General features: G+C 33.0%; 1 protein-coding gene and 1 long non-coding RNA gene across 3 annotated transcripts in view; one reads left to right on the top strand and one right to left on the bottom strand.

The window, feature by feature from the left end:
• The window catches only part of LOC149130241 (transcriptional regulator ERG homolog), a 118,059-nt gene that overhangs the window by 88,021 nt on the left and 20,038 nt on the right, over positions 1-10,000 (bottom strand). The gene's annotated exons all lie outside the window — the stretch shown is intronic.
• Positions 3,111-10,000, top strand: part of LOC128251510 (uncharacterized) — a 112,750-nt gene continuing 105,860 nt past the window's right edge. Inside the window, exons 1-2 of one of the 2 annotated variants that reach the window (XR_016239244.1) lie at positions 3,114-3,979; positions 4,099-4,190. This is a non-coding gene — a long non-coding RNA (uncharacterized LOC128251510). Of the gene's footprint in view, positions 4,191-10,000 lie in introns of both variants that reach the window. The other variant, XR_016239243.1, reaches the window with a different exon arrangement.

The following is a 10,000-nucleotide window of genomic DNA, read 5'->3' as shown; positions in this document are numbered from 1 at the left end:
TACACACGTACGTCTGTGTGTAAACATGTGAGAGGAAAAACAGCACTTCATACTGATGTTAGTGAAGTAGTTTACAATTTATTAGAAGCAACGCTGTATCATCCACGGAATCTGTTCGCTGGATTTCTTATCGGCAATCTAAGCAATCTTCGGACGATTGCGGAAAAAAAGAAAATATTAAAACAAATTTAATTATTTTTGTTCTTCTTTTTCAATGTATACAAAGAGAGTTCCGATAAAAATGGCCTGCACTGATTCACTGAGAATTTATTATCGAGAAAAATATTTGTTTCAAAGATGCAAATCTTTTTATCGTTCATCTTTTTTTTTTTTCATTTGCTTCAGTCGTTGGATCGTGGCCATGCTGGAGCAACGACTTCAAAAGGTTTTTAGTGGAATAAAAAAAAAACCGTCCCCCAGTATTAAATTTTTTAAAATTTTATTTTGAAACCTGCTACTTATTTTATCGGTCTGTTTTAACGAGCTGCTACGTTACGGGGACATAAACAAGCCAACACCGGTTGCTAAGAGGTGAGGGATAAATGCAAAAGCACTTACACACACAGACATGCACCATATATAAATATATATATATATATATATATATATATATATATATATATATATATATATACACACATATATATATATGTACATCTTTCATCTTTTATCTTCTGCTTCTTTCAGTCATTAGACAGCGACCATGATAGAGTACTACATTGAAGAAATGTTCATCAAGTTGTACTTAAACCATCGCCTTTTGCCGAATCGCTAAGTTATGGGGCGATGCAAATGCTCCAACACCGGCTGTGAAGCGTTGGTAGAGAACAGATAGACACAAAAAAAATGTTTTGAAATCATTAAATACGTACGTTTCGTTTTTGCGTAACATGAAATAGGAAATGCATCCATTACGTAAACCGTCCTTAGTAAAAAATATTATAAAAATGAAAAAAAAATATATATGCATGTATGTATGTATATATGTATGTAGGTAGGTAGGTAGGTATATAGCTATGCCTTTTGTGTTTGAACGCTGAGGGAAGATTTGGTTGCTATGTTTTATCAGGTCTCAGACGAGAAACATCGTAGAAAGTTGCACTTCCGTTGTGCCAACCTGATAACTATCCTACAAGGAGAACAGCAGCTGGCTTCGCTTGATCTTTGGTTCTGCTGTAGTGATGTATGCCCCCACATGGGGATTCAAACTCGAGATTGCAAGCCGACGAAAAGAAATGGTTCGCTTTCGAAAGCCACAAAAACCTGCCTTTTGTATTTTTGCCATTGTAGAAAAGCTTTATTGAATAGAAAGCCGTATAATGATCAACTGTCCCACGAGGGGATTTTCGGTTTCTTCATCCGAAATGAAGAAAAATTACGAATCTGTTGGCAGAAAGATCGATATGCAGTATGCAGTGACCGGTGAGTGGAGATGGGCAGGGATAAGGGGGGGGGGGGAGGAGGAAGAAAAAGCGATACACGGGGGTAGAATACAAAGAATATAGATGTGTGCGCATACCACTGTCTATGAACATGAACGGGTGCCTGTGTACATATGTGTGTGTGCATATATATATATATATATATATATATATATATATATATATATATATATATATATATATATATGCATACATATATACATATAAATATATGTACATATATACACATATATATATATGCATATATGTTCATACGTACATAGATATGTACATAAATACACACACATATATATATATGCATATATACATATAAATGCAAACATATCCATATATATATGAATATATATTTCTATATGCATATATATACTTATATGTATATATATATATATATATATATATATATATATATATATATATATATATATATATAACACGCACACACCAAAACAGAGAGAAAAGAGAAATAAAGGGATGCACACACACACACATACATACATATTTATGTATGTATGTATGTATGTATATATACAGAAATACCAAACCAGACTATCATTATTAACAGAGAAAACAGAAAAGAAAAGCGGAACGAATGACAGCGGGGAGGCGAACGTGTGTTCGGCGAGAACTATGCATTGAGAGAAAGAGGCAAACATAAAACACACAAACACACACACACGCATATATATATATATATATATATATATATATATATATATATATATATATATATATGCATATGTATATCTAGCTTAACAGACGGACAGCCGAACAGGCAGACGGACATACGGACATGAAAGATATGAAGAAACGAAAACGGCTGCGCCAGGAATTTGGTCAAACCAATAGGACTGTTAGACCAACCGAACAATCGGACAGATAAAGCATAAAAGCGTAAAATCAAAACAAATGCGAAGGAATAGACGGGAAGGAGGAAAGAGGGAAAGGAATATGAAGGTGAAAGCGGGGGGGTAGGGTAGTGGAAGTAGGGGGAGAGTATTGGCGTGTGTATGTGTGTGTGTGTTTGTGTTTGTGTGTGTGTGAGGATGAATGCTAAACGAATATAGAGTGAAGAAGAGACAACATATGAACGATATGTTTGTGTGTGTGTGTGTGGGGGGCTAACTAGGAGGGAAAATATGAAAGGGGGTATATGAGCATGTGTGTTTAGAAGTGTGGGGGGGGAGACAGGATGAGGAGAGTAAGGATACGGCACAGGAGAGTAGAAGGTGCAAGATTATATATATGTGTGTATATATATATATATACTTATATACATATATATATACATATATGCATACACACGCATATATATATATATATATATATATACAAACAAACATATATATATATGAGAGAGAGGGAGGGAGAACGTTACAAGAGAGAAGACATGTGGAAGGATAGAAAGAATATTTGACAGAAATAGAAATAGGAGATCTTGTGCTCGCGCGCAGGTGCTTGTTTGTTTGTGTGTGTGTGTGTGTGTGTGTGTGTGTGTGTGTGTGTGTGTAAGTGCTGCAGGGGGAGAGCAAAAATGCTGAAAGAATATATAAAACGAAAGGATATATATATATATATATATATATATATATATATATATATATGAATGAAGCAATTGATCTACGGGGTTGTTGATAGACAAAAAAGAAATAGATAAAGAATATGAGAATATGAGAGAGAGAAAGAGATAGATACATTGTGAGACAGAGAGAGAGAAGGCAAGACAGAGAGAGAGAGAAGGAAGCAAAACCGTATACAAAATGAAGAGAGAGTAAGAGGAAAAGAACGAAAATAAGAATGGTCTTAAAGAATAACAAATAAAATAGATATCAAGGAATCAAGCATACGAATGAAGAAACGGCAGAGAGGAAAAAAACAATAAAAAAAAACAATAAGAAATAAAGGAAAAACAAAAAACACTGCAAAGTAAACAAGAAAGCAAAGACAAAAGTGAAAGTGAAAGTAGAAAAATTGAAAAAGAACAACAAAAACATCAGAGAAAAATACGATAAAAGACAGAGAGAAAAAATGAAGGCGAAATATAACAGCAACGACACCAACAACGAAAACAACAACATCGAGAATAAAAGTATATATATATATAATAGAAAGAAAAAAGATAAAGCAACAGCGAAGATCGCAACGACAACAACAACAACAACAACAACAACAACAACAACGACAACAAGGAGAAGGAGAAGGAAAACGAGGAAGAAAGAGACAAAGAAGAAGTAGGAGAAGAGGGAGAGAAAAAGTTAGAGGGGGAAAAGACTACAGCGTCAGCGAAAGCAAGCAGGCAGACCACTTAAATGGCGGTTTTTTCTATGAGGTAATTACAGAGAGAATGTGTCTTAGGAAACGATGCGTCGTACAGTTTACAAACACCATGCATTTTTACCTCTAGACAGAGACAGACACACGGACAGACACGTAGACAAGCCGTTTGTATTTGTGTACGTATGCACATATATGTATAAATATAGATATATGTGTGAGTGCGTCTGCAAGTGGGTGTATTTTCCTGTACGTGTGTACGGGCGGTGAGTGTTATATTTATTTCGTTCGTGCCGATAACACATACAACTTTCAGCCCGAGTATGTGCTTATTCGTATTTTCTGGTTTTCTTCTTTTCAAAACAATCATTTTTTTCTTTTTTAGGTCAAACGAAGAATCTCCGAGTTTGTGTTGATTTTTCAACTGTTTGTCACCTACACAACCCAACTAGTTCAGAAAATATTCTATTTGTAGAGGTAATGCTTTTTTTGTTTATTTCTTTATCATTATTATTATTATTATTATTATTACTATTATTATTATCATTTTTATTATTACTATTGTTATTATTATTACTATTACTATTACTATTATTATTATTATTATTATTATTATTATTGCCGGGAAAATGCCTGCCGGCATTACGTCCGTCTTCGTGTTCTGAGTTCAAATTCCACCGAGGTCGACTTTAACTTTCATCATTTCGGAGTCGATAGATTGAGTACCAGTGAAACACTGGGGTCAATATAATCGACCAGTCCTCTCACCCCAAATTTCAGGCCTTGTACTTTTAGTAGAAAGGATTGTTATTATTATTATTATTATTAGAATTAGAATTATTATAATTATAATTATTAACGTGGGTATACATTGATTATGATGGTTAATTAGGCCAAATAATAATACGAATAATATTATTAATAATGCTACGATTATAACTAACTATTACAAACTAATGCTATTGTTAATAGCCTCTCTACGAGTTCGCAATAATTAGTAAAACCAGAAGTTATATCGCGTAGTCAGGAACAACAGTTCGAAATGGCAAAAAAGAAAAGGAATTGTGTATTGTACTGTAATGTTGGGATGGTCACTGTTGGAACGCGTTTCATCTTGGCTCTTTCTAATTAGGAATGAACTGAGGCAAAGCAAAATCGAGTACAAGAGCTGTATTCAAATTGGTAGTATTTAATTAGGTTTAATTAGGAAAATAGTTAAATGACCTTACTGATTAATTGATTTGCTTGTCTTAATATGTGATAATTAGGATGAATAAATGTTAATAATTTTGAGATAGACACAGAGAGAGAGAGAGAGAGAGAGAGAGAGGAAGCGAGAGAGAGAGAGAGAGGGGAAGCGAGAGAGAGAGAGAGAGAGGAAGCGAGAGAGAGAGAGAGAGAGAGAGAGAGAGGAAGCGAGAGAGAGAGATAGAGAGAGAGAGAGAGAGGAAGCGAGAGAGAGAGGGAGAAATAAGGGGAGAGAACGAGAGAAGAATAACGTAAAATGAACATGCAGATATATGCATATATATATATATATATATATATATATATATATATATATATATACACATTCATATATATATATATATATTTCTATCTATATGTAATTGTACACCTACACAAACAAATACACCGGCATATATATATATATTTATGTATTAATATACATATGATAAAGATGCAAACACGAGTCTCTCTGTGTATGCATGTATGTATGTGTGCATGTACATGCTCATGCATACACACACATATGTACATCAATGATTGTATACATATGTAAGTATATAAACGGCTGGTGATATGTACTCTTGTATGAGTGCCGTTACCGATTTAGCAAAATGGCGATTTGTTTCTCTTTATGTGGGGAAACAAATAAACAACAACGAAACAACAACAAAGAAAGAACAATAGCAACATAAGTAAATAGGGAAATAAGTCATTCAGGGGGTATGAGCATATCGTAATGTTGGAAATAATGTCTATGATGATGATGATGATGATGATGATGGTGATCGCTATCATTGTCAACATCGTCACATCACCTGAGATCTTCATTGACAGGCGTTGATATTAAAATAAACCGTTAAACACATACGGTATGCTAATTAATTAATGTCTCCATTTTTTTCTGGTGCTACTGGATTTGTTGAGTATGTAAACTAATTGGCTGTTTATATCTCTAGGGATCATTGAAATTGGTGTAAACACACCTGATGAGAGCGTAATAAGGATCGAAAATCGAATCGGTCTTTTTTTGTTTTCAATGTACAGAGAGATGGTTAAGTTTGCCCTGTTAGTATGTCTACTACGTAGAAAACATTTATTATTATATCATATATTGATAATCTGGGTACTGAGATACCCGTTCGCAGGATGCTGATCAGAGATATATTGCTCAAACAATCAAGGTATGCAAATAAGAAACTCCAGCTCTCCGAAATTACTGGATTTGTTGAATATATAAACAGATTAGCAGCTCATTTCTATGAGATTGGTTAATCTTATGAAGATACCGCTAGTGAAGGGGCATGGGCATGGCTTAGTGGTTAGAGCGTCGGAATTTCAATCATGAGGTAGTGAGTTCGATTCCTGAAGTATGTGTTGTGTTCTTGAGCCAGACACTTTATTTTATGTCACTCCAGTTCACTCATGAAATGAGTTGTGACACCACTGATGCCAAGCTGTATTGGTTTTTGCCTTTCCCTTGGATAAGATCAGTGGCGTGGAGAAGAGAGGGTGACTGCTGGTCTTCCACAAACAATCTTGCCGAAACTCGTGCCTAGGAGGGGGAGCTTTCCAAGTGAGATCACATTGTCATTCACGACCGAAGTGGGTATTTTTATTTACCGTATCGCAGTACGAGAAGCTCTCTACGTATTCTGACCGAATCTTCCATGTGTTAACATGTGCCTCCTAACGACAATGTAAAGTTCATATATATGTATTTAAGTATGTGTGTATATGAGGAGTATGTGCTAGCGTGGGTGTGTGTATACAAACAAATGTGCACATATTTAGACACACCGGATTAAAGGAAATCAATTCACACAAAAACACACAAAAAATATGCTATTGTATATACTTACACACATACGCATGCGCCCGCGATCGCATAACCATAACACGTGATACTATATGCAAGCATGCATACATATATTATATTGTATTATATATATATATATATATATATATATATATATATATATATATATGCGTACGTATATATACATATAAATATATATATATACATATATGAATATATATGTGTGTATGTCTATGTGTGAATGTATGCATTTATATATGTGTATACGTGCATATTGTCATGTGTTGTACACTATGTATGTCTGTATATATATATATACACGCACAAACGAACACATACACACACACACACATAGAAACGCACATGCATTCACTTGGAAAAATGTAAGTAGTTATCACAGAATTAGAGCCGAAATTATATGTATTACACACACACACACACACACACACACACACACACATATATATATATATATATATATATATATACATATCTATAAAATTGTGTGTGTGTATGTGTGTGTGTCATTTTGTGTATGTCTGTGTAAATGTGTGTGTGTGTATGTGTGTGTGCGTGCATTTGTGTATACGTATATTACACATGTTTCATTGTATGTTTAAGAGCTGAAATATATGTTAAATGAATACGTCTCAACAATCACTCACAGCATGATACATATACAAAACCACATAAACGTATGCACATAAACACATACGTATACACACACACACATACATACATACATACATACACACAGACACACACACACACACACATATATATATATATATATACACACACACACATACACACGGGTATTTTTTATTTGCATTTTGGTATATACACACATATAACAAATATATAGTAAACACTCAACGTTGCTCGTATATATATATACATACATATATATATATATATATATACACGAATATACGAAGATTTGTGAGTGCGTATATGTGCGTAGATGCAAGTGAGTGTATATAAAAAACATTATTCGTTAAGCTATGAAGTAGAACACACCGATGCGATCATGATTTACCGGAAGGCAGCAATCAGCGTACAGTTACACACACATATACACCTGCCTGTATGTGTATATGTGTGTATATGTTCAAGTATGTGTATATATATATATATGTATATATATATATATATATATATATATATATATATATATATATATACATATATATATAAACATATATATATATGTATATACATATACATATATATATGTGTATATATATATATATACATATATAAGTGTATACATATATATGTATATATATTTATACATATATATATATATATGTATATATATACATATATATATATAAACATATACATATATATATATATATATATGTATATATATACATATATATATATAAACATATACATATATATATATATATAAACATATACATATATATATATATATATAAACATATACATATATATATATATATAAACATATACATATATATGTAAACATATACATATATATGTATATATATATACATATATGTATATATATATATATATACATATATATATATATAAACATATACATATATATGTATATATATACATATGTATACATACATGCGCATGTACTTTAATTTATACTTACCACATATATAAGCACATATATGAATATATATATATATGCATATATATGTATATATGTATACGTATATATATATATATATATATATATATATATATATATATATATATATATATATATATATATATATATATATAAGCGTGTGTTTATTAGACATTTGTAGTATGAATACAAAACAATTGGGTATAAATATATATATATATATATATATATATATATATATATATATATATATGGTTGTATGCATGTATGTGAGTGTGTATGTATGCATGCACATGTGCCAGTGTGTATGTATATGTACTTATGTATACATATATGTCTATTTATCAGTGCGTCTCTGTGAATGTGTCTGTTGTTGTCGCCATATTTTTTTTACCACTCTCTATTACAGGAATCGCATTTAACATATGATTTCTTTTCACCGAACTCATTTTAGGAATCACGCGTCGCAATGCATTCTGGGTGATTTATACACACATACAAATAGCGATGAATGTGTGTGTGTGTGTGTGTGTGTGTGTGTGTGTGTGTGTGTGTGTGTGTGTGTGTGTGTGCGTGTGTGTGTACGCCTGTGAGCGTCTGTGTGTGTGTGTGTGTGACCTGATCAGCGAATGTTGACGGTTGTCAGAGCTGAAGCAGACGGTAATCACAGCTGCGTATGATATATGTGTGTGTGATTGCACACACACATGTATATATATATATATATATATATATATATATATATATATATGTGCGTTTGTATGCGTGTGTGTGTATGTATATGGGTGTAGGTTAGTGTGTGTTTGTGTTTTATGCATGTATGTATGTATATATATATATGTATAAGCTTTTATGCATTATATTATGTGTGTCGGTGTATATCTTTATATAATACATGCATACATATATATACATATAGATATATGTGTGTTTGTGTATGTGTGTGTGTGTGTGTGTGTATGTGTGTATAATGCATACATACACACACACTCACATAATATTAAGTAGTACATATCTTGCATATTGTAATACGAGCGTGAAAATATTTGTGCATACGGTTATTAACTCGTATGACTGCATATGTCTGTTCACACACGAACACGCACGCACACACACACACTCATATATACCTACACGTGTGTGTGTGTGTGTGTGTGTGTGTGTGTGTGTGTGTGTGTGTGTGTGTGTGTGTGTGTGTGTGTGTGTGTGTGTATGTGTGTGTAGGTGTGTGTGTACGTGTTCAGTGCATAAAGATCGTATTCACACAGCTGATATTTACGTATTCATCTCAAAATTTTTATCGAACGTTCAGTGTGTGTGTTTTCGTTGTTCAACCGCCGGCTCGTCTTCTGTCTGTGACCAGTTCTCGTAATATACATCCATTTTAAGTGAAAACAAAACCACGTTATACACTTTATACGCAAATGGACTGTGCATAGCTATTTCGAGTTCGTTAGAGTGCTGCGATTTGAGAGGTGTTTTGTTGTTCCTTTTAACAACTCTGGTTACCATGGTGATTTTTTGTTTGTTAATTTATATATACATAGGACAGTAGGGTGTGATTCGATGCCGATTTGGCAGCTATTTCGAGCAAGCGAAGCAACCATGTTGAGGTTTCCCTCAGAGGCT

The sequence above is a fragment of the Octopus bimaculoides genome, chromosome 30 (assembly GCF_046866305.1).
Source record: "Octopus bimaculoides isolate indiv1 chromosome 30, ASM4686630v1, whole genome shotgun sequence".
Classification (NCBI taxonomy): domain Eukaryota; kingdom Metazoa; phylum Mollusca; class Cephalopoda; order Octopoda; family Octopodidae; genus Octopus; species Octopus bimaculoides.
Note: the sequence above shows the minus strand (reverse complement) of the source record. Positions and strands in the feature narration are given on the sequence as shown.